The sequence below is a fragment of the Salmo trutta genome, chromosome 26 (genome assembly GCF_901001165.1).
Source record: "Salmo trutta chromosome 26, fSalTru1.1, whole genome shotgun sequence".
Classification (NCBI taxonomy): Eukaryota; Metazoa; Chordata; class Actinopteri; order Salmoniformes; family Salmonidae; genus Salmo; species Salmo trutta.
In genome coordinates this window covers 12,014,912-12,037,507 of record NC_042982.1, presented here as the reverse complement: position 1 = coordinate 12,037,507, position 22,596 = coordinate 12,014,912, and the positions used below count along the sequence as shown (strand labels likewise).

Here is a 22,596-nt window from a genome sequence, read left to right as displayed (position 1 = left end):
GTGTCGCCTGTGCTGGTTGAAAATAGTATTTTGATATGGTGCGCTGTCCTCAGATAATCGCATGGTATGCTTTTGCTGTAAAGCCTTTTTGAAATCTGACAACGTGGTTGGATTAACAAGAAGTTAAGCTTTTAAACGATGCATGACACTTGTATTTCATGAATGTTTAATATTACGATTTTTGTGTTTTAAATTTCGCGTTCTGCAATTTCACCGGATGTTGTCGTAGGTGTCCCACTAGCGGTTCATGCGCCCAAACAGGTTATATTGACCAAAGAAAGAACAAGGAAATGCTTAGCATTCATCAACTTTGAGATACATAAAGGGATACTTCAGGATTTTGGCAATGAACTCGTGGGTACCATTTTTATGTCTATGCGTGCAGTTTGAAGGAAGTTGCTAACTAGCATTAGCACAATTGCTAACTAGCGTGCAGTCATTGTGCTAACGCTAGTTACCATTGGCTCGCGAAACTTTCTCTAACTTGTCAGAACAGAAATTACAAGATTATGTTATAATACTGTTAATGCATCAAATGGTTGTTTTATGCAACAGAATAGACCGTTTTTAGAACACTCTCATCTGTGTGTGTGGACTGAAAGTGGGCCACTGGAAGATTTAACACTGACACTTTAACACGTGTTGATAAGTGAACATTCCATTCTGTGTGTGTGCCTGTCTGTCGGTAACAGGGAGAACCAATCTCCAGCTTCTTTAACGAAAGGATTTAATATTCTAGGTTGCAGTAGTTTTTTGTACAAGCAAGCGGTAAATGAACTAGAGACAGATATTTGGCGCCATGTACATTTTGATGTCTGTTGCATGAGAGCAAAATGTGCCTTTGTAGAAATTCTCCCATCTGTGATTTGTCATGAACATCCAGGAGGATGGACTTTGCTATAAAATGCTGTGGCTTAGTCCTGCTGGTTGGGCTCTCAACGAATCACCTACTGGGGGGCTCGTTGACAAGCTCCATTACTGCAGTAATTAAATATTAAAGTTGACTTGTTTTGAAGAAATGTAAGTCTCTCCTTTTGATTACAATAATTCCGCAACAAACTTCCTTTATACTGGATGCAGAGACATAAAAAATATATACATGAATTCATCTGACTCTAGGGAAGTAGATAAAGAGCTTCATTGCAAAAATCCCAAAGTATCCCTTAAATGAAACAATAGACCTGAACCACCTTACATCCCCAGGAGAGTAGTTGTAAAGCACGTGTCAAACAGATTCCATGGAGGGCCCGAGTGTCGGCGGGTTTGATCGATGAATTAAGATCACTAATTAGTAAGGCACTCCCCTCATCTGGTTGTCTAGGTCTTAATTGAAAGGAAAAACATAAAAAGCTGCAGACACTCGGCTCTCCGTGAAATGAGTTTGACACCCCTGATGTAAAGCATTTATAGATTTAAACAAGATTAAGCAATATCTTTGAGAATGCAATAATAGCTACTAAAGACTAATATGAGGCTCTGAATTGAGACAGTCATACGGACACAGATACTAGCCAGCATACACTACCGGACAAAAGTTTTAGAACAGCTAATCATTCAAGGGTTTTTCTTTATTTTGACTATTTTCTACATTTCAGAATAATAGTGAAGACATCAAAACTGTGAAATAACACATATGGAATCATGTAGTAACCAAAAAAGTGTTAAACAAATCAAAATATATATTTGATATATGAGATTATTCAAAGTAGCCACTTTTTGCCGTGATGACAGCTTTGCACACTCTTGACATTCTCTCAACCAGCTTCATGAGGTAGTCATCTGGAATGCATTTCAATTAATAGGTTTACATTGTTAAAAGTTAATTTGTGGATTTCTTTGCTTCTTAATGCGTTTGAGCCAGTTGTGTTGTGACAAGGTCAGATGAAAGGCGTTCAGATGAAACTGGCTCTCATGAGGACCGCCACAGGAAAGGAATACCCAGAGTTACCTCTGCTGCAGAGGATAGGTTAATTAGAGTTACCAGCCTCAGAAATTGCAACCCAAAAAAATGCTTCACAGAGTTCAAGTGACAGACACATCTCAACATCAATTGTTCAGAGGAGAAAGTGTGAATCAGGCCTTCATGGTCGAATTGCTGCAAAGAAACCACTACTAAAGGACACCAATAAGAGAAGAGACTTGCTTGGGCCAAGAAACAAGAGCAATGGACATTAGACCGGTGGAAATTTGTCCTTTGGTCTGGAGTCCGTATCTTTGTGAGATGCGGTGTGGGTGAACGGATGATATCCGCATGTGTATTTCCCACCAGCTTCGCTGGTGACACTGATTAATTTAGAATTCAAGGCACACTTAACCAGCATGGCTACCACAGCATTCTGCAGCGATACGCCATCCCATCTGGTGTGTGCTTAGTGGGACTATCAAATCAAATTGTACTTGTCACATGTATCGAATACACCAGGTGTAGACCTTACAGTGAAATACTTACTTACAAGCCCTAAACCAACAATGCAGTTTTAAGAAAAATAAGTGTTGAGTAAAAAATAGATAAGTCATTTTTTAAAAATAAAAGTAACAAATAATTAAAAAGCAGCAGTAAAATAACAATAGTGAAGCTATATACAGGGGGTACCGGTACAGAGTCAATGTGCGGGGGCACCGGTTAGTCGAGGCAATTGAGGTAATATGTACATGTAGGTAGAGTTAAAGTGACTATACATAGATAATAAACAGAGAGTAGCAGCAGCGTAAAGGGGGGGTCAAATAGTCTGGGTAGCCATTTGATTAGCTGTTCAGGAGTGTTATGGTTTGGGGGTAGAAGCTGTTAAGAAGTCTTTTGGACCTAGACTTGGCGCTCTGGTACTGCTTGCCGTGCGGTAGCAGAGAGAACATTCTATGACTAGGGTGGCTGGAGTCTTTGACAATTTTTAGGGCCTTCCTCTGACACAGCCTGGTATAGAGGTCCTGGATGGCAGGAAGCTTGGCCCCTGTGATGTACACGACCATACGCACACTCTCTGTAGCGCCTTGCGGTCGGAGGCTGATCAGTTACCATACCAGTTAGTGATGCAACCACTCAGGATGCTCTCGATGGTGCAGCTGTAGAACCTTTTGAGGATCTGAGGACCCATGCCAAATCTTTTCAGTCTCCTGAGGAGGAATAAGCTTTGTCGTGCACGCTTCACCTCTGGCTTGGTGTGTTCACGACTGTCATTTTCTTTTCAACAGGACAATGACTCAACACACCTTCAGGCTGTGTAAGGGCTATTTGACCAAGAAGGAGAGTGATGGAATGCTGCATCAGATGACCTGGCCTCCACAATTCCCCGACCTCAAACAAATTGAGATTTTTTGGGATGAGTCGGAAGGAAAAGTGAAGGAAAAGCTGCCAAAAGTGCTCAGCATAACTGGGAACCCCTTCAAGACTGTTGGAAAAGCATTCCAGGTGAAGCTGGTTGAAAGAATGCCAAGAGTGTGCAAAGCTGTCATCATGGCAAAGGGTGGCTATTTGATGAAACTCAAATATAAAATTCACCCCTCACCGCATCTCACAAAGACACGTCGGTTGGAACGAAAAATCTAAAATTTGGACTCCAGACCAAAGGACAGATTTCCACCGGTCGAATGCCCATTGCTCGTGTTTCTTGGCCCAAGCAAGTCTCTTATTATTATTTGTGTCCTTTAGTAGTGGTTTCTTTGCAGCAATTCAACCATGAAGGCCTGATTCACACGTTCTCCTCTAAACAGTTGATGTTGACATGTGTCTGTTACTTGAACTCTGTAAAGCATTCATTTGGGCTGCAATTTCTAAGGCTGGTAACTCTAATGAACTTATCCTCTGCAGCAGAAGTAACTCTGGGTCTTCCATTCCTGTGGCGGTCCTCATGAGAGCCAGTTTCATCATAGCGCTTGATGGTCTTTTACCAAATAAGGCTATCTTCTGTATACCCCCCCCCCCCCCCCACCTTGTCACAATGCAACTGATTAGCTCAAAATAAGGATACTGATTGGCACATTAAGAAGGAAATAAATTCCACAAATGTACTTTTAACAAGGCACACCTGTTAAATGAAATGCATTCCAGGTAACTACCTCATGAAGCTGGTTGAGAGAATGCCAACAATGTGCAAAGCTGTCATCAAGGCGGCTACTTTGAAGAATCTCAAATATAAAATATATATTTTGATTTGTTTAACACTATTTTGGTTACTACATGATTCCATATGTGTTATTTCATAGTTTATGTCTTCACTATTATTCTACAATGTTGAAAATTGTAAAAATAAAGAAAAACCCTTGAATGAATAAGTGTTCTAAAACTTTTGACAGGTAGTGTATCTACACACAGTTTATTAGTTAGCCCCATCTAGTTCCGGGTCATCATCTCTCATAAACAAGCTGTTTTTGCCCACAGGACTGCCGCCGACTTGATGTTTTTTGATTGTCTCACCATTCTCGTAAATCCCTAGACACAGTCATACGTGAAAAGCCCAGGAGGCTGGCTCTTTCTAAAATACTGGCACCGTTGCGCCTGGCACTGACGATCATACCATGCTCAAAGTTGCTTAGGTCACTCGTTTTTCCCATTCTAACATCTGCCTGCTTTTTACAGCAAGCCAAGGCCACGCGTCTCACTGTCTGTAGGAGCAAACCAGATACAACATCAAGGTACATCTATAATGATGCCTAGTAGTTTGGACAAATAACAAAAATGAATTTAAAAAATGAGGGATAGACTATAACTGTAGATTACCCTAGTCCCATTATCCAAACCACAGAGCCAGTCTCATTAAATCAGAACTGCCTTCACAGAGAGGTGGGAGTACTTAGCAGGCCAGGAGTTGTGTACTGTATACAAGGAAGACGTAGAGCAGCATGGTTACCTTTTATTAATGCAGATGTGAAAACACACTGACTTGGATATTCTAGATTGACTCTGCCAGCCGTCCTGAGGAACCTTCCCTTGTATAAGCTACTAATGCTCTGAGATAAATAATCACTTTTCTGCAGTATGTCAAGCATAATTCAATGATACACAACACAAGCTATGATTATTGCTTACTGTACTACAGTATGTCTTAACTATTTGTCTGGAAAAATGAGAAAAAGGATAAGAGTGTCTGCTAAATGACTAAAATGTGAAACGTAAACTAGAAAACGATGTACAGGGATGCCATTAATGCAACACTTGTACAGTATTGTAGACCTGCTGTTTTCAGGGTTCATTCGTATTCTGGTTATGCTTGGTGGCAGTCCAGATATGTTTTACTGGTATGGCCACTGACACACGCAGGATGTCCACGCAGCAGGAAGAACAGGGCCATGCTAAATTCTTAAGACACCACAGTGCTGATTGACAGACACTAATGGTTTGGCTTGTTATACAGGTCAACAAACACTTCAGAATCCCACTGTATCTTTCTGACATTATTTGATTGTTCTATATTTGAAATGCAGGCCTATTTAATAAGGTTGGGAGGTATGCTGCTCAGTCTGAGTCTACGGATATCATCTACACCCTGGAGATTAGCACGGGCCAATTCTAGGACAATTGTAATCTGTTTACCATACAGGCTCTTTATCATGCCGTAGGAGAGTAGTGTAGTCTGGGCCTCAGCCCCTGTGCCAGCCCAGCTCCACTCTAATCCACGCTTCATGGGGGGAAAACTAATCAAGGGGGAAAAAGCCCTGTGGAGGTTGCGGGTGAATTCATCAACCAACCACTATACAGTACACAGAACCGCCAGTGCAGAGTGGTGAAGTGCTGATTTCAACTCTGCACATGCACTTTGTAATTATCTTAGTAGGAAGTCTTGACAACAGTTTGAGTTGGGAATAAATTAGTGTTTCCTGCATCATTATGATGACAGTTATTAAAAGTGTAGTAACAGCCTCAAGTCCTCGGAGTATGGACTCTGCAAGGTGTCGAAAGCATTCCAGAGAGATACTGGCCCATGTTGACTCCAATGCTTCCCACAGTTGTGTCAAGTTGGCTGGATGTCCATTGGGTGGTGAAGCATTCTTGATACACACAGGAAACTGTTGAGGGGGAAGAACCCAGTAGTGTTGCAGTTCTTGACACAAACCGATGCACCTGGCACCTAGTACCATACCCTGTTCAAAAGGCACTTAAATCGTCATGCCCATTCACCCTCTGAATGTTACAAAATACACAATCCATGTCTCAACTGTCTCAAGGACTTAAAATTCCTTCTTTAACATGCCTCCTCCCCTTCATCTACACTGATTGAAGTGGATTTAACAAGTGACATCAATAAGGGATCATAGCTTTCACCTGGATTCACCTGGTGAGTCTATGTAATGGAAAGAGTAGGTGTCCTTAATGTTTTGTACACTCAGTGCAACTCTATGGTTGGAACATTTCACTTGGTGATACTGCAAGTGTGACGTATCCAACCATTACAATGGACACCAAAAGCAGCCTATCTGAGTTGCATATTGGGTGAAATTAACAACAGCAAGCTGAAATTTGCATTCCTTGTGTGTAAATCGTATACAAAGAAGAGAAAACACTAGGAGATAAAGAAATATCATAAGAGAATGCAGACGTATTTCCCAACAATGAACTCAGAGACTCTGGGACTCAATGAAAGCATTCACCAACATGAATACCACTAACATACCAGAAGATACGACAGCTGGTCACTGAAACAGTTCCAATTCAGTTGACATGCAGATGACTGCCAAGTTAAACTGGAAACTGATCCGAAAGATTTCATTTAAGTTGTTGAGGCCAGAGCACAGAACTAGAATGAGGAGAATGTATTTATATGGGCCAGCAGCACTGATGACCTGTGGTGCCGTATTTTTCAGATGAAGCTTTACATATTGTCCTGTCTCATACCTTTTTATTTATTTATTTATTTCACCTTTATTTAACCAGGTAGGCAAGTTGAGAACAAGTTCTCCTTTACAATTGCGACCTGGCCAAGATAAAGCAAAGCAGTTCGACATATACAACAACACAGAGTTACACATGGAGTAAAACAAACATACAGTCAATAATACAGTAGAAAAATAAGTCTATATACAATGTGAGCAAATGAGGTGAGATAAGGGAGGTAAAGGCAAAAAAGGCCATACCTATGGAAAAGGTCATCATTACACTGGTTCCTGAAAAAAATTGCCCAACAGGCAATTAGCTATTGCAGAGCTGTTGCATTGACTTCTATAGTTATGACCTGCCTTGTCTTGGAAAGATCATGATGATTGATTTCTGTTCAGATGTTAACAACTAGCTGGACCCTTTCCAATGTACTTACAGATGTAGACATGGTAAACATGATGCAATGTTCGGTTTGGCAACTTCAGTTGCGTTAAGACCTATGATACAAACTACCATGAAAATGATGGGTGTGAGACAGCTTTTGCTATGGGCAACTTTTCAGGCTATTCCAGAAATATATATTGCATACCCCCCTCCAATTCTGAGCACTTGATTCTGAATAATAACTTCTGCCCTTAGGCAATTACGGCCCCAAAGAGCAGATTGTTGAACAGATACACACATTATTCTGTGCCTTTATTGATCAAACATATTAATGTCAATACAACAAACTATATCAACAAGCTCCTGATTCACAAATGCAGTGAGTACATACAGTTTGTAGTGAGTGATTAATCATTTTGATATAGTAGCCTTGTATGTAGGCCTACAAGACAATTTTGTCCTCAGAGACAATCATGTTTATCTCATCTTATCCCACTATGGCATTACAGGTAGCAGTATTAGCAATATTGTAATAAATCCAGGGCTCCATTAATATGCTGCCGAGCTGGACACAAAGCAGACCATGTGATGTATTAGTATTAATCTTGTCTCTCGTTTCCAAAGTGAAAGTCCCCTGCCTGATTATTTATGTGCCTACGAAATTAGACAACTTCAGCACCAGGTTCGGAGTTAAATGTGTTATTGTGTCTCTCTGCAGCTTATCTCAGATGATAGATGAATGCACAACTTCATTACTTCCTTCAGCCTCACAATCAAGTTGTCCCTCATTTGTCAAGGTTTTTCTCCTTTATTCTGATTGTCTTTTGTAAGCCAACTTGTTTAAAGGAGAGAAGAAATATGAGAAACCCTTGTGGTAATTAGTTAGCGTAGAAATGGGTTGAGACGGATGGGAGAGAGATAGCGTTTGGGGAGGACTACTTTGGATGTGTGCCGTTAAAAAAAACTTTGAGCTCCTCCATGCATAGAACAAAACCCTATTGCCAGTTGCCATACAAAGATTACCTGGGGATAAAACAGAGAAATTAACCCAGCGCTCTTTAAAAACTTTCCCTTTCACTTCCTCTTTGTAATGAGATCATGTTTGAAAAAAATCTTTATTTCGTCAACAATCGTTTTAGGATTACACAAATTAATTTCTCAAAGTGCACCCAGAGACATTTGTTAATAATCCATCAGTGATTAAAATATATTTGGATTATAATGGTGGAATTTATTTGCATATTTTACTCAATTATTGTTTTCAATGTTTATGTGGGATGACATGAAGTTCATCTTGGCAACAGAGGAGAGGGAGGACAACTTGGCTTGAGACATTCCATAGACTGCAGTGTCATGATCACTCTCATCCTACAAGATGTTCACTCTTGCACAACAAATCAATGAAATCTGTCCATGACTTTACCTTCTGTGACTTGTTTCAGGAAACTAGGCATATGTCGCGCATCACTACTTCACAGGAAAGGCATTTGAACGTAAAGTTTAAAAAAAATCAAAATCCGTTTTTTGGCAGAAATGCCTTTTGGAACATGTGAACTTTCATGTGCCTTAATAACAAACTTCTATGCCATCTGTAAATATGAATACAATTGTTAAATTACGAGCATAGTTGGTTTAGCCAGGCAAAAAGACAGGAACCTTCCTGCTAGCCATGATTGGCTGAGATAATGGAAGGGCTGGAAATGCCAAGAGATGAGCTTGGATTGGTCTGCCATGTAGCGGCTTCTGTCTATAACATGAGCTGGTCAGTATGTGTAGGTAATCCTTTCTAATGCGGCTTTTCTGAAAGATATCACGTAGTAGAATTGCGAAAGTGTTGCTCTCCACTTTCTGGAGGACCGAGTTTTGAAATCAGTGGAATGCCCGGTGGAATTAGAGTATGATTGCTAAAGAGATGGAGAGAATGTTGGCGTTTGATTGACAATATGCAGAGGGAGTCAAAAAGAGAACACACAGAAGGCTGTTGTAAAAAAACACCTGTCTCCGGATTACATATTCAAACTAAGGTCAACCATGGCATCCGTGACAGAGAGGGAGAAGCGTCCATCAATGTATATGGGAAAGATAGTCTAGCTAGCTACATTTTCAGATGTTATACATTTCTAATTTTGTTAGAAAGTCATTTTAATTTGAAGTTAAAGCATACTGTTAGTTAGCTAGCTAATGTTAGCTGGCTGGCTCGCTAGCTAGCTAACGTTACTTGTAGTAATATCTGTGTAGTAATCTGTGTAGTAATATTGTTCATATCTCAGAACCATTTGCAATGCTAGTTATAGCCTAATGCTAGCTAGCTAAAATTGAACCTAGCTAGTTGGTTAGCTTTAGCTACAAGCAGATTCATGCAGGGTAGTAACATTATGAGTTGGGATTATGGTTCATTGTTTAGCTAGCTAGCTACATTCTAAACAAATACTCCACTATGCAAGTAACCATTTCACTACACCTTCTGTATCCTGTGCATGTTTATTTTTTATTTGATTTTATTTCACCTTTATTTAACCAGTCTTTATTGTTGTATTGGATTTGACCCAACCCTGTAGTTATTTATTTAGGCCAAAAAGTGAATGTATTTGGCATGTTGTCTTGCAGTATTAGTTAACAGCCTTGTTGCATACAGAATGGTGATTTGGAGTGGATTTTTGAAGACATGCTTCTTTTCACTTTGTTACAGGCCAACAATATGGAGTGAATGCAATGTTGTTGATCCCTGTGTATTTTCAATTATTGTGGTGACAGCATCACGCTATGGGTATGCTGATCACCGACAGGGACTGGGGAGTTTGTTAGGATCAAAATAAATATGAAAGGAGCTAAGCCCAGGCAAAGTGTTAGAGGAAAACCCTGGGTCACTGGGATAGGGCTTTATTTTCCTGCGGGATAATTACACAACTTTGTATGCAAAAGACACATAATAATGGTCTAGTCTCAGTCCTGACCTAAATCTGCCCTAAAAAATCAGAGACAAGGTTTAAATATTGCTGTCCATCAATGATCCCCAACCAAATGTATTGAGTCTAAGAGTTGTGCAAGGTGGTAGTTTTTATTATTTTATTTTGTATTTTACCCCCTTTTTCTCCCTAATTTTGATCTTGTCTCATCGCTGCAACTCGAGTAAGGTCGAGTAATGCGTCCTCCGAAACATGACCCGCCTAACCGCACTTCTTAACTTCTCTAGGGTAGGGGGCAGTATTTTGACGTCCGGATGAAAGGCGTGCCCGTAGTAAACTGCCTGCTACTCAGGCTCAGAAGGTAGGATATGCATATTACTAGTAGATTTGGATAGAAAACACTCTGAAGTTTCTAAAACTGTTTGAATGATGTCTGTGAGTATAACAGTCCTCATATGGCAGGCGAAATCCAACCAGGAAGTGTGGAAATCTGAGGTTTGTAGTTTTTCAAGTGATTGCCTACACAGTATACAGTGACTTAGGGTTCATTTTGCACTTCCTAAGGCTTCTACTAGATGTCAACAGTCTTTAGAACGTTGTTTCATGCTTCTACTGTGACTGGGGAGAGAATAAGAGGTAATGAAGTCAGATGACTGAGAGAAAGACATGAGTTCAGTGGCGTGCGCTCACGTGAGAGTTAGCTGTGTTCCTTTTCTTTTTTGAAGACATTGGAATTGTCCGGTTGGAATATTACTGAAGATTTATGATAAAAACATCCTAAAGATTGATGCTATACATCGTTTGACATGTTTCTACGAATGTAAATAGAACTTTTTTTGACTTTTTAATCGTGACATTTTGCGCGCGCTTCCTGCATTTGGAGTAGTGGACTAAACGCACAAACAAAAAGTAGGTATTTGGACATAAATTATGGACTTTATCGAACAAAACAAACATTTATTGTGGAACTGGGATCCCTGGCAGTGCATTCTGATGAAGATCATCAAAGGTAAGTGAATATTTGTAATGTAATTTTTGTCATTTCTGTTGACTCCAAAATGGCGGGTATCTGTATGGCTTGTTTTGATATCTGAGCACTGTACTCAGATTATTGCAAAATTTGCTTTCGCCGTAAAGCTATTTTGAAATCTGACACAGCGGTTGCATTAAGGAGAAGTGTATCTATAATTCTTTGAATAACTGTTGAATATTTTATCAATGTATATGATGAGTATTTCTGTAAATTGATGTGCTCATTCAACGGAAGTTTTGTGAGGCAAAACATTTCTGAACATTACACGCCAATGTAAAATGGGGTTTTTGGATATAAATATGAACTTTATTGAGCAAAACATACATGTATTGTGTAACATGAAGTCCTATGAGTGCCATCTGATGAAGATCATCAAAGGTTAGTTATTAATTTTAGCTGTATTTCTGGTTTTTGTGATGCCTCTCCTTGCTTGGAAAATGGCTGTGTGGTTTTTCTTGTATCGGCGCTGTCCTAACATAATCTAATGTTATGCTTTCTCTGTAAAGCCTTTTTGAAATCGGACAATGTGGTTGGATTAACGAGAAGTGTATCTTTAAAATGGGATATAATAATTGTATGTTTGAGAAATTTGAATTATGAGATTTTTGTTGTTTTGAATTTGAATTGCTATTTCACTGGCTGTTGAATAGTGTATCCCTCGGGTGGGACGTTAACATCCCACATACCCCAGAGAGGTTAACACTCGCCCGCTTAACCCGGAAGTCAGTCGCACCAATATGTCGGAGGAAACAACGTTCAACTGACGACCGAGGTCAGCCTGCAGGCGCCCGGCCCGCCACAAGGAGTCGTGAGAGCGTGATGAGCCAAGTAAAGCCCCCCCGGCTTAACCCTCCCCTAACCTGGACGACTTTGGGCCAATTGTGCACCGCCCTATGGGACTCCCGATAACGGCCAGTTGTGATACATCCCGGATCGAACCCGGGTCTATAGTGATGCCAATAGACCCCTGCGCCACTCGGGAGGCCCCAAGTTGGTAGAATCTTAATGAAAATTATTCACAGCTGTAATGGCTGCAAAATGTGCTTCCACCAAGTATTAAGGTGAAGACTTCAATTATGATATTTCAGTTTTTTTTTTAATGTTCTGTTACAGTTTGGACCAGCTGTTAGGGCCAATTTTCTAATTGATTTGAGTAGGTGGATGATTGGGCCGAACCCTGATAGGGGTTGCCATCCACCCACTGTCTTATGCAAATCAACCTTTTCCAAAGGAATGCTAATAACGATGCAATATTAATGAAGAAAAAAGGGGGAGAAAGAAACAACACAAATCCTGAAATAGAAGACAATACGGTATTACAAAAATGTATTTGATAAAAACTATAAGAAAATTGTGATCATCCCCATTGCAAAGTGCTCATTATAAGAACTTAACATCAAAAACAACGTATTTCAAAATTAAATGTTCATCTTGTTATTTTTAAGATTCAATTCTACAGTGGATAAAATAAAATACTGCAGTGGTGCTGCAAGATGAACAAACACACAGTATATCATAGGAGGTACAGAAATGTCAATGCCAAAATCCCAATAGGCTAAAATTACATGTTAATTATATAATTGCACTAGTGGGGGGAGAGACAGTGTTCTGATTACTATACCTGTGAGAGAGAGTTACAGAAGCTAATCAAATCTCCAAGGTCTCATAATCTCCTTGGATACCCTTTCAATTGGTGCTAATCTCAAACAGTACATTCTAAACACCATACAAAAACACTGACTCGCTCTTATACTGCATGCCGATACCTAAACACATTTGAATAAGGGATAACTAAAAGGAGATGAATAATAATTTCTTACCAGTAATACTAGTAATAACATCACAAACACATAATATGGTATGTATGAGGTATTAGGCTAAGGTATAGTAGTCGATATACAGTATGTAACTAACAAGTCTGTATTACCATGAGGGTGCATCAAATACATCTTATACACACAGCAATTAACTTCTGTTTATGTTGAGGTTATTTAAGCACTTGGATACAGTATGTGCAAAATTGCTTGAATAAATATACACTGCAACTAAGTTTAGGGCGATTTGGACAAAATATCATATCACGGTATAAAAGGGTGACCCTTGGGTGGCAACGCATACATTCTAAGGGATTTCAATGTGTCTTTCTCCATTCTAATTGTTTTCTACTGTTTAATTCAACTTCAAGCCCCCAACATTTGTTGCACTCATTTGAGATCATTTCCACACTGCCACATAGGGCTGCATGATATGGGCAAACAGTCTAGGCCTTACTTTTAAACAAATATTGCAATTGCGATTTGACTTGCGATTTAGACAAAACACTTGGGTGAACTGTTGGAATCCTGAAAATAGAATGATTATTTTAATTCTATAGTTAGAAAATAATAGTAGGAACTTTGAATACAGTGTTGTTTGACAAGACAATGAATGAAAATGCCAGGGAGAAGTTATTGTGACAGGGTAGGAACAAGGAAGTTAAGTGTTGATAAGTGTTTCCTAGGTGAACCTATAATCTTCAGATACATTTCATGTTTTCTCTTAGCTACTTTATTTAGCTATTCTATTCTTGCTTTGCGTATTCCTCTTTGATTTAGAAGATACTTTTGCACAAACAACATGCTGATTTAGGTCTACACCATCACTGCTATTATCAGGCTGTAGAGCTAATTACATTTGCTCTGACTCAGAATATTTATTAGCTAGCTAGCGATTAGCATTAGCGATTAGTGATTAACGGCTAACAATTAGCAGCTAACAGGATTTATGCCTAACTTGATAAGAAAAATCAAACTAGCTGATAGCAGATGTAAGAAACACAAACTAAGGGTTGGTAACAAAACACAACCGCCACGCTGATCCTCAACACAGGGGCCCCTCAGGGTTGTGTGCTCAGCCCCCTCCTGTATTCCCTGTTCACTCATGACTGCACGGCCAGGCACGACTCCAACACCATCATGAAGTTTGCTGATGACACAACAGTGGAAGGCCTGATCACCAACAACGATGAGACAGCCTGTAGGGAGGAGGTCAGAGACCTGACCGTGTGGTGCAAAGATAACAACCTCTCCCTCGGCGTGATCAAGACAAAGGAGATGATTGTGGACTACAGGAAAAGGAGGACCGAGCACGCCCCCATTCTCATCGACGGGCCTGTAGTGGAGCAGGTTGAGAGCTTCAAGTTCCTTGGCGTCCACATCACCAACAAACCCAGACCTAGTTAAGATATACCTAAATGAAATAATCATGGGTGAAAACAATGCCATGATGAATCATCATCCTATAAGGATTTGTGCTCCATGCTAATTTTGTAATCAGATGACATATTAAAGAAAGAAAGTTGGAGCTTTGGAGTGAGGAGATGGGCTAAAGCTGTATTTTAAATTATTCACTATGCTAATTTCGGCCCGCTATTGCCAGAGATGAAGCCCCAGTGTAGGTGTTCTGTGTCAGGCAGGCTTAATGGCTTTGTCATTGCAGCTCAAATCGGGACATTATTTCCAGCAACACAAACGCCTGTGAAGTGCATCACCTGACCAAAGAAGACACAGCAGCCACAGGAAGACACTATGTCAAACACCATTATCCTTGCCCAACAATGCGGAGCAGACCCATTCAACAAGGCTTGTCTCAGGGTAGTAAGTTGGTGGTCTGTTGATATCCCTCTAGTGGTGTGGGGGCTGTGCTTTGGCAAAGTGGGTGGGGTTATAACCTGCCTGGCTGGCCCTGTCCGAGGTTATCGTTAGACAGGCCCACAGTGTCCCCCGACCCCCCCTTCTCAGCCTCCAGTATCTATGCTGCAATAGTCTATGTGCCGGGGGGCTAGGGTCAGTCTGTTATATCTGGTGTGAATTATCTGTGTGAATTTAAGTATTTCATTTAAGTATGCTCCCTCTAATTCTCTCTCTCTCCTGTTTTCCCTCCCCTCCCGGAGGATCTGAGCCCTAGGACCATGCCTCAGGACTACCTGTCCTGATGACGCCTGGCTGTTCCTAGTCCACCTGGTCGTGTTGCTGCTCCAGTTTCAACTGTTTTGCCTGCGGCTTTGGAACCCTGACTTGTTCATCGGACATGCCTGGACCTGCTGTTTTTCACTCTCTCTCTACTGCACCTGCTGTCTCGACCTCTGAATGACACTGCTGGTCATCTATGAACGTTTGAACATCTTGAAGTACATGGCCATTAAGGCCAGATTGTTCTATCTCCACCCGGCACCCATCAGAGCCTGGTTCCTCTCTAGGTTTATTCCTAGTTTCTTGCCTTTCTGGGGAGTTTTTCCTCGCCACCATGCTTCTACATCTGCATTGCTTGCTGTTTGGGGTTTTAGGCTATGTTACTGTACAGCACTTTGTGACGTCTGCTGATGTTAAAAGGGCTTGATATATTTTGATTGATTGATTGAGGTGGCCTGTTAGTGAGAAGAGGGACTTTAATTGCCAGTGTGTGGCATTCCTTTCTGGAGACAATGCACACAATCAAAATCCAGAATTACCTTCTGTTAGCCAGCTTGGTGGGTATAGAACATCCATATTAGGAAGTCCCTTGCCATATGGGTGGACTTGGTCATGTGATCAACAAGTGTGTTCCAGAAATAAATTAGGACACAAGGACACATTTGAATTTCAGAACAGGACATACAGTCCTTCTCCTGTACTTGGAAGGACATGGAAAGCAAGTGTTTAAGCAGTCTTATCGATACCAGATATCAATACGATTGAAGAAGTTTTACCACTGAGGAAAAGACAGGCTCCTCTTTACATCATGCCTCTCCAACCACCACCATGGATGAGGATGTATGCAAACTCATATCCTATTCAAAGGTAGTTCAAAGGTCAAATGTAATTACATGGTCATGATAATGTGATGGAAGTGTGTTTTAAACATACAGTAATTAGCGAATACTGCGTGTGCTATTTCTAGAAAGTCAGCACAGTAAGGCAGAGCTCAGAGCACAAATAGGTTTTGTAAGGAAACAGGCCATGTCACAAACACACAACGTCATGGCCTCGAAAAAAACTAAAACAAAAAGAGATCTAGCAAGCTGCTGCAAGCCAACAAGCACTGTGTGAGATTTATTATGTTTAATGAATCCAAACAATGGGCCAAGTCCTAACTTGAGAACTGCATGTGTAATATGAACTTTGCATAAATCAGGCGTTGATGTCGTGTTAGGATTTTGCTCAGTGTGCTGTGGTGGATTTATATTTTTTCCACCTCAGATAATGAGCGGTAATCTGTGGATTTAGAGCGCGATAATGTGGAGGGAAATGTAACAAGACCACCATCTGGATATCAACATGAGGGAGCTGTGGTTACAAAAGAAAACTGTGAAATCAGATCCTGCCCATGCAAAAATACTTTTCAGTACACGTCTGTCATTTTCACTCTCCAAACATCTGTCATTTTCACCCCCCACCACACACACACACACACACACACACACACATTCACACACAGAGAGGAGCGCTATTGATTGGAAGCACAGAGTCAGTTCCAGGCAGTGCAAAGATGAAGCTACCCGACTGGCAGTGATGGATAAGGCACTCTCCTGTACCGGGCCTCACTCTTTATGACTGTGTCTGAAATGCCACCCTATTCCCTATATATGACCAGACCTCTATGGCACTAGTGCACTATGTAGGGAATAGGGTGCCATTTCAGACACACTTTTTCTCTCCATGCTGATTCAGGGGCTTCTCTCCACACATTTACCACCGCCAATCTCAAATACCAACTCCCACTTTCATTCAATTGGCCGGAATGATTAATCCCCAATTCTTTGAAGCGCTTCCTGCCATAGCCCCGCCGAGTGGCTTTTCAACAAACGGCAATTATCATACGATAATTAAACAACTAACTCAACAAAGCATGACAATTATTCTCTTGCAATTGAATACTGTCTATTGGCATTAGATAGTATTCCCAACATGTTATTATAAACATTCATAGAAATGGATATAAGGCATGTTTGGTGGGTGAGAGAGCAGTATGCAACCAATGCACCATCATGAAAGTTCAGTAAACCCGCCTAAATTAATCCTTATGTAACCTATTGAGACAAAAGAAACACTGCTCTGTGTTATTCATTGAATTTCAGCTAATTGATATTCAGATGGAACTGGGTGGAATAGAGCGTTCCATAATTTAATTGGGCCTATAATACAGCCCTAATTGTCACGTCCTGGCCAGTATAAGGGTTAATTGGTATTGTAGTTTGGTCAGGACGTGGCAGAGGGTATTTGTTTTATGTGGTTCAGGGTGGTGTGTTTGTTTAAAGGGTGTTTGATTTAGTATTTCCGGGGTTTTGGTTTATGGTCTAGGTTTATGTATGTCTATGTGGAGTCTAGTGAGTGTATGTCTATGGGTGATTAATTGGGGTTGGGACTCCCAATTGAAGGCAGGTGTTTTCTCTTTGCCTTTGATTGAGAGTCCCATATATTGGGGTGTGTTTGTGATTCGTGGGTGATTGTTCTGTGTTTCGCCTTGTGCCTTACCAGACTGTTTTTGTCGTAGTTCATTCTTTGTTATTTTTGTACGTTCATTTTGAAAGCAAATAAACATAAAGATGAGCCTGCACATACCTGCTGCGTTTTGGTCCTCCTTCACCGTCGACAACCGTGACAGAATCTCCCACCTCACCAGGACCAAGCAGCAGAGGAACGAGGAGGAAGGATGGACGTGGGCAGAGCTCAGGAGGAGTGTTTCCAGGGCGATGGAGGAGTTTAGGGAGACCGAGAGGCACCCCCAATAATTTTTTAGGGGGGGCACAAGGGCTGTTTGACGGGGCAGGAGCTGCCCGCCAGTCAACAGTCACCAGAGCTGCCCGCCAGTCAACAGTCGTCGGAGCTGCCCGCCAGTCAACAGTCGTCGGAGCTGCCCGCCAGTCAACAGTCGTCGGAGCTGCCCGCCAGTCAACAGTCGCCGGAGTGGCCAGACTGCGCTGAACTGCCGGAGTGGCCAGACTGCGCTGAACTGCCGGAGTGGCCAGACTGCGCTGAACTGCCGGAGTGGCCAGACTGCCCTGAACTGCCGGAGTGGCCAGACTGCCCTGAACTGCCGGAGCGGCCAGACTGCCCTGAACTGCCGGAGCGGCCAGACTACCCTGAACTGCCGGAGCGGCCAGACTGCCCTGAACTGCCGGAGCGGCCAGACTGCCCTGAACTGCCGGAGCGGCCAGACTGCCCAGACTGTCCCGAGCGGCCAGACTGCCCAGACTGTCCCGAGCGGCCAGACTGCCCAGACTGTCCCGAGCGGCCAGACTGCCCAGACTGTCCCGAGCTGCCAGACTGCCCAGACTGTCCCGAGCTGCCAGACTGCCCAGACTGTCCCGAGCTGCCAGACTGGCCAGACTGCCCCGAGCTGCCAGACTGGCCAGACTGCCCCGAGCTGCCAGACTGGCCAGACTGCCCCGAGCTGCCAGACTGGCCAGACTGCCCCGAGCTGCCAGACTGGCCAGACTGCCCCGAGCTGCCAGACTGGCCAGACTGCCCCGAGCTGCCAGACTGGCCAGACTGCCCCGAACTGCTAGAGTGGCCCGACTGCCCGGAACGGCCAGAACCGGAGCCACCTCCTGATATAGGTGGGTTGGGGAGGGGGGGTGTAGCACAGTGCCGTCGTTGACGGCAGCCACCCTCCCTTCCCTCCCTTTAGTAGAGGGTAATTTTTGTTTTGTTGTTTGGGGTTGTTGTTTTGGTTTTGTTTTTTGTTTTAAAGGTGCTTCCGGGGTTAGCACCTTTAAGGGGGGGGGGGGTACTGTCACGTCCTGGCCAGTATAAGGGTTAATTAGTATTGTAGTTTGGTCAGGACGTGGCAGAGGGTATTTGTTTTATGTGGTTCAGGGTGGTGTGTTTGTTTAAAGGGTGTTTGATTTAGTATTTCCGGGGTTTTGGTTTATGGTCTAGGTTTATGTATGTCTATGTGGAGTCTAGTGAGTGTATGTCTATGGGTGATTAATTGGGGTTGGGACTCTCAATTGAAGGCAGGTGTTTTCTCTTTGCCTTTGATTGAGAGTCCCATATATTGGGGTGTGTTTGTGATTCGTGGGTGATTGTTCTGTGTTTCGCCTTGTGCCTTACCAGACTGTTTTTGTCGTAGTTCATTCTTTGTTATTTTTGTACGTTCATTTTGAAAGCAAATAAACATAAAGATGAGCCTGCACATACCTGCTGCGTTTTGGTCCTCCTTCACCGACGACAACCGTGACACTAATACATCACTTAACTTCAGGAAGCAGTAGTGGCCCTCCCAAGTTTACTTACAGCATGACTTATGGCACCGACAGACAAGGCAGCTCTGCTTCTAGCTCCTAAGCAACTTTGCAGTATTTTTTTGAGTGTGTGTTATTTTTTACATTATTAGCCCATACGTTTTTTTGTGTTATTAAATACAGCCGGAAATAACTTTTGGATATCAGAACGGCGATAACTCACCAGCATTACTAACAGGAATGCGACTTTCCCGAATTGTTTCAAGATTGTCTTGATCACGGGGACTGGGATATGTTCCAGGTTGCCTCTGAGATTAACATTGACGGATACACTGACACACTGATTGAGTTCATTAGGAAGTGTATAGCGGATGTTGTTCCCACTATGACTATTAAAACCGACCCAAACCAAAAACAGCGGATAAATGACAGCATTCTCACAAAACTGAAAGTGCGAACCACTGCATTTAGCCACGGCAAGGTGACTAGGAATATGGATGAATACAAACAGTGCAGTTATGCCCTCCGTAAGGCAATAAAACATGCAAAACGTCAGTACAGAGACAAAGTGGAGTCGCAATTCAACGGCTCAGACACAAGATGTATGTGGCAGGGTCTACAGACAATCATGGATTATAAAGGGAAAACAGCCACGTCGCGGACACCGATGTCTTACTCCCAGACAAGCTAAACAACTTTGCGCACTTTGTGGATAACACAGTGCCACCGACACGGTCCACTCCCGAGGACTGTGGGCTCTTGTTCTCCGTGGCGGACGTGAGTAAGACACACTTGGGGAGTGGTGGTAGGAAAATAACCTCTCCCTCAACATCGACAACTAAGGAGCTGATCGTGGATAGCAGAGGGAGCACGCCCCTATCCACATCGACGGGACCACAGTGGAGAAAGTGAAAAGCTTAAAGGTCTTCAGTGTACACCACACTGATAATCTGAAATGGTCCAGCCACACAGACAGTGTGGTGAAGAAGGCACAACAGCGCCTCTTCAACCTGGAGAAATTTGGCTTGGCCCCTAAGACTTTTACAGATTCACCATTGAGGGCATCTTGTCAGGCTGTATCACTGCCTGGTACGTCAACTGCACCGCCCGCAACCGGGGGTGGATGTGGTCTGCCCAACGCATCACCAGGGGCACACTGCCTGCCCTCCAGGACACCTACAGTACCCGATGTCACAGGAAGGTCAAAAAGATAATTAACGACATCAACCACCCGAGCCACGGCCTGTTCACCCTGCTATCATCCAGAAGGCGAGGTCAGTACAGGTGCATCAAAGCTGGGACCGAGAGATTGAAAAACAGCTTCTATCTCAAGGCCATCAGATTGTTAAGTAGCCAACCCTACCGGCCTCCACCCAGTAACCTGCCCTGAACTTAGTCACTGTCACTAGCCAGCTAACACCCGGTGACTCAACCCTTCACCTTAGAGGCTGCTGCCCTATGTACATAGACATGGAATCACTGGTCCCTTTAATAATGGAACACTGGTCACTTTAATAATGTTTACATACTGTTTTACTCATTTCATATGTCTATACTGTATTCTACTGTATTTTAATCAATGCCACTCCAACATTGCTCGTCCCAATATTTATATATTTCTTAATTCCATTATTTTCCTTTGAGATGTGTGTGTATTGTTTTTAATTGTTAGATATTACTGCACTGTTGGAGCTAGGAACTTGAGCATTTAGCTACACCCACAGTAACATTTGCTAAATATGTGACCAATAAAAGTTGATTTGATTTGATCGCCCTGGTAGAGGAGGACTAGATGTGGGGTAACATGTCCCCCCATTTCCTATTGAACTGAACACAATTGCTTTTCTTACACAAGATGAGTCTTACAATTTAAAGATACTGGATGCTTTCATTATGCAGAGACTGTAAGCCCTACCATACTATACTAGGAGAGGTTGGATTATAAATCTGGATGCCCTACTGTTTCTGGACTGAACATCGTTGCTTTGCCTGACAGTCTGGAACTAGTCCTCATGTCAACAGTCTGTCAACAGGAATATTAGACTTATTGAGACAAATTTCCATCAGTTATTGAGACAATGGTTCATCCTACAAAGCAGGAATAAACTGGCACCAAAGCTATGAAAATAGCACCACTGCCTTTAGGAAAACTATTTCAAGTCGTATTTGTCATGGGGGAGTTCCTTAATTAAAACACACATTACTTCTTGGACAACGCATTGTTTTTTCATTATTAAGAAAACTAGTCCAGTCATCCATACACAACATATCCCTGTCCAACAGTTTTCCCTCCCCCCCCAAATTCTTTACTTCTACAAAGTAAGCCGGCACTATCTGACAAAGATGAGAGTTGTACGTTGTTATTGTAAATATGAGGTTGTCTGTTAGGGCTCCCCTGCTGTACAGAACTGTCAGAGAACACAGAAACACAAAGGCCAGCTGGCATCTCCCCTGCTGGTCCTACCATCATGACATTTGCCCTCATGAGGAGATGTTCAAGAGCATGGAAGTGAGGAGAAACCTTTTGAAAGCCTCTGTATCTTCTGAAGCAGAGGATAGTGAACTAAAATAACAATATTGACCCCTCTGTGTTTCTGTACTCCTGAAATATGGTGCACTAATAATGATAACATTGACAATACCATACCCTAACTGCACTAGTCTCTTTCAGGCAATGGTCTACTTTAGTGGAGATAACATCATTATTTTTAATTTCACATAAACAATAACATCTCAAAGGTGATTGAAAGTGCTCTAAAAGCCAGATCAATGGATATGGAATAAAATGTTTATTAACACTAGTCCACATAAAAAGTGAGTCAAATCAAACAAGACATATTTCTTCAGAGAAATATAAGAAACCTTTCTATGTCACTATACAGTAAGATCCAGTTCTAACCAGTCAGCCCTTCTCTCGGCACTGACTGTCCAACATGCCTTTACCAGATGCATACCTAATAATACTGAAGTCCATCTAGATACCCAGGACTAGAGTAAAGCTGTTTGAAAGCCGAGAGCAGCAGATCCTCCTTCAGCTTGTAATTAAGAGTTTGGACCTACGTCTGAAAAAGTTGCCATAGCTCGGCTCCAAACCACATGGCTGCTGCCATAGAGACCGGTGCACTATGAAGAAGAAAGTGCACTTCAGTATGCCACTATTTGGAAGGGGAGGGGTTTTGACTGTAGTTCTATTCCTGATCAACTTGGTCTGTGTCCTCACAGCCTAGATTCCATTTTAAACATAGTATTGTAACAAATACAA

At 42.2% G+C, this 22,596-nt stretch overlaps 1 protein-coding gene across 3 annotated transcripts in view; it reads right to left on the bottom strand.

The window, feature by feature from the left end:
* LOC115163124 (limbic system-associated membrane protein) overlaps positions 1–22,596 on the bottom strand; it is a 1,234,562-nt gene that overhangs the window by 628,373 nt on the left and 583,593 nt on the right. The window lies entirely within an intron of this gene.